Genomic DNA, 3,996 nt, shown 5'->3' on the forward strand with positions numbered 1-3,996 from the left:
ACATATTTTAACTTTACAGAAAAATACAGTCACTGGATGTTGTCATCAGTGATGTCATCAGTGATGTCATTTGAGATGTCATCAGTGATGTCATCAGTGATGTCACTGACCATGTCATGAATGATGTAATATGTGACATGATCAGCAGTGGATTGCGGGTGCGCGATATATAGTTAGTGCAACTAACTATATATGGAATTTCAATGGTTTTGTGTGAGTAAAATAAGGTTTTTTAAATGCTAATTCCTAACTATATATGGTCTATAACCTATGGTTTTTTCAGTGAATATATATATAGATATATATATATATATATATATATATATATATATATATATATATATATATATATATATATATATATATCTATATATATATATATATACACACACACACACAACACTGGTAGTCAACAGTAGGTCTTTGCAGTTGCAGGGCTGACTTGGAGGGCGTGGAACAAGACGGCGTTGCAGAGCTCCCTCCATCTGACAGCACGTAACCTGGCTTCGTGGGAAACAGAACCCCTCCAGCCTCCTTCTACTCCCCACGCTGACTCAACTGGACTGCGTGTACAATCTATATATTTCCCCCTGCAACCGCTTCTCAGTCTGCGTCCTTCAACGTCATTGTCCTCCATAAGAAGCCATGGTCTGTCTATATGTGCTTCTTAGCCGGTATCAGGGAGTCAATGATATGGAGAAAACCCTGGCAGAATACAATTGCTATGCAAATGATGCAGTGAAACTGAATTTAGTGCAATTCCCTGAGGATCTGGAAGATGAGAACACTGCTGTTAATCCTGAGTTCACTCATAGGTAATTGACGATGAGATTGCTTTTGGATACAAGGGTCTGCAATTCATATTGTACTACAGCGATGGAAGTTTGTCAACATTGTTCCGCGTCCAGTTCACAGAAGCAGTTAATGAGAACTCTGATTGCGTGGAGGCAGATGATATTGAAGACAAAATTCAAGACATAGTTCCTGCTGGCTTTTACTCCAACACAGATGATTTAATTTCTTTGCCAGAGAAAGAAGTTAATTTCCGGGTCTTTGGAACCATTCTTCACACATATTATGTCCATAATGAGGAAGTAGGAGAAGATATTATGTATCAGATTTGCAAAGCTGACATCTGTTCAGGCTTTCAAGAATACTATGAAAGGCTTCTGACTTTCTTGATGTGGTTCATTGAGTCAGCAAGCTTTATTGACGTGGATGATGAAAAATAAGACGACTTTCTAGTATTTGAGAAGTATAATAAGGACGGAGCGACGCTCTTTGTTACCGTCGGCTACATGACAGTCTATAATTAGTACGTGTACCCAGACAAAACCTGGCCACTGGAAAGCCGGACCCTGATTTTACCCCCATTTCAAGGAGAAGAGCATGGAGCTCAACGTTTGGAAATAGTTCACAGATATTACATGTCCTGCCCAAACGTGCTTGATGTTAAAGCTGAAGGCCCTTCTGAAAACTTTGTGAAACTAAGAGAATTTTGTGCTGGTAAAGTTCTACCAAGATTTACCATGCTTTTCTTCTAAAAAGCTGGTCCATGGATTCAGTAAAGAAATGAAGATAGACCCTCAGCAAAAACTCAAAATAAATAAGTAATACAAGTGTATGAAATTCTTCATCTACATCAAACAGATATGAGCAATCCGGAAAAATCCAGAGTTTACAGATTGGAAATCAAGAGAAGACTGGTTGGCCCATATAAAGAAAACCAAAGGGAGATAGCCAAGATGAAAAAGTGCCTGAAACCGAAAAGCTGACGAACCAGATAAACCAAATAGAACTAAACCTATAACATAAACAGTTGGAAGAGAGCTACCCGCAGCTTGTCTCAAATTACCGAAGAGTCCGAGAGAGCCTTGCACAAGCATAACCAGTCTAACTTTGTGTACAGATATTTGAAGATTTGCATATATAATGTGTCTAAATTGTTAATTAAGATTTCATGGAAACTTGTATTCATATTTTTTAACATGTGGTAGTTAAAGTTAGGACCTTGTTTCCATAGGAAGAGCGTTTTTTGTTTTGCCAATAACTTTGGCGCTGTTTGATGAATCCTCATGAAATTCTCAAATTAGTACAAGACTCAATTCCGCTACTGTCTTGTAAATTTCGAGGTGATCCGTTAATCAGAGGCAGAGAAAAAATGGATGGAGCAAAACACATTTTCCATATGCAAATTCCCACAGGTATTTTAGACACAACTACAGCCCGAACGGTTGAACGGAATTCTACCACATTTAGCAGAAAGGTAGCTCCTGATTCAGAAAGCTATCTTTTTGTGAATTGGTGCCCATGCCCGGGACATAGGTGTTTGACCTGACTCGGCGGGAGCTTTAACAGCTCCCACCAACTTAGAGGTGGTGCCTGGGCCATATGAAAGCCCCAGGAGGAGGGGTCCGTTCGGGACCCATCCTTTGGTAAAATAAAGCCCCAGAGAGGCGTTGCCTGGGGCTTAATGGACGGCGGTCCCCTGCTCACATATGATGGGGATTCAATAGATGCAAAGGATGCATTTGCTCGCTATATGGTAGCCATGCTGGACTGGCTGAAGGCAAACAAATTACAATGTAACCCTGATAAAACAAACATACTGTTGTTTGGGCGGAAGCCCCTTCCAGGATGGGTTGGAGCTTGGCCCATCACAATTCCCCCTGCCCCCTCCCACAACACAACAGTGGCCAGGAATTTGACCCACTCAGACACTCTCGCACCCACTCACATATCCAGTGAGACACTTATTTAGCCACTCCCAGGTCCATTAAGACACTCACACACCCAGTGAGACACTCACACACTCACTCTCTAAAGTTACAGGTTACACTTAGGAAATACAATAATTTCTTTTAGAAATTAAAAGAAAAAAACAAAAGTTACAGGGACGTTATAGTTAGGGTCAGATTTCACTAGCAATGTCATTCAAGTTGTCATAAGTGATGTCACTGACCATGGCATAAGTGATGTAATATGTGAGGTCATAAGCAGTGCATTGCCAGGGCGTAAGTTATAGTGAGCTCAGTTAAGTATAACTGGCAAACTTCACTGGCTTTGTACGAGTGAGTTATGACCCTAACTATAATGTCCCTGTGACCTTTGTTTTTGTCATTGGTACTGCTACCACAATGCATTTGGTTTGTCATTAAATCCTAGAACTGTGTCCTTAGTGATACAGAGCCATCTGGTAGTCTGACTTGGAAAAAAAAAGTATGGAGTTTTGTGTGTTTTTTGCATCTCTCTTTTCTTTACTTAATAGACAGGTTCTCTTTTAGCCTAGCAGTGCGCATGCGCTGCTCTACGCGCATGGTGTAGCTGCTCTATGGACATTGGCCACGCCCCTCACTTCCCATTCCGCTGTGTGCTTTGTAAAAATTCCTTCCTTTCTGTGGCTGATTTTCATGTTTGTCCCACCTTTTGGTGGAGGGTTACTGTCCCTGGTAAATGGCCCTGGTACATGTGCAATTGCTTTTCTATCTATTTCCTTCCGTCTAGTCGCACTTCTTTATCAATTTCCTTTTTGATCTATTTAATTTAGTTGTAAGTCCCTTGTAAAATGGGATCCCATGTACTCCGGCCTGTAAGTTAAAAGCTACTAGTGGGCCTGCAGCACTGGTTGTGTCACCCACAGAAGTAGCCTTCCAAATCACTTGTGTCAGACCTGCCTTTGCATGACCTGTGTGTGCAGTTTACTGCCACTTTGACTTGGTATTTAAAACCTACTTGCCAAGCCTTAAACCCCCTTTTAGTACATATAAATCACACCTGAGGTATGCCCTAGGTAGCCCTAAGGGCGGGGTGATATGTACGTATAAGGTAGGACATGCACCCTTACGTTTTGCAGGTCCTGGTAGTGACAGGCAGCCTATTTCATTTTGTGAGGCCTGCCCATCTCATAGGGAATTCCTTAATAATAATGTAAGCAGTAATTCCTGATTCTGTAGTAGTAGCTTTTTGATGTTTCATATGTTTGCAATGTGTTGTATC

The 3,996-nt window shown here is 41.1% G+C and overlaps 1 pseudogene; it reads left to right on the top strand.

The window, feature by feature from the left end:
* Window positions 1-687: 687 nt before the first annotated feature.
* Window positions 688-1,888, top strand: LOC144753760 (histone acetyltransferase type B catalytic subunit pseudogene; annotated as a pseudogene).
* The last annotated feature ends 2,108 nt before the right edge of the window (window positions 1,889-3,996 follow it).

This window comes from Lissotriton helveticus, chromosome 5_1, assembly GCF_964261635.1.
Source record: "Lissotriton helveticus chromosome 5_1, aLisHel1.1, whole genome shotgun sequence".
In the NCBI taxonomy this organism is placed as follows: Eukaryota; Metazoa; Chordata; class Amphibia; order Caudata; family Salamandridae; genus Lissotriton; species Lissotriton helveticus.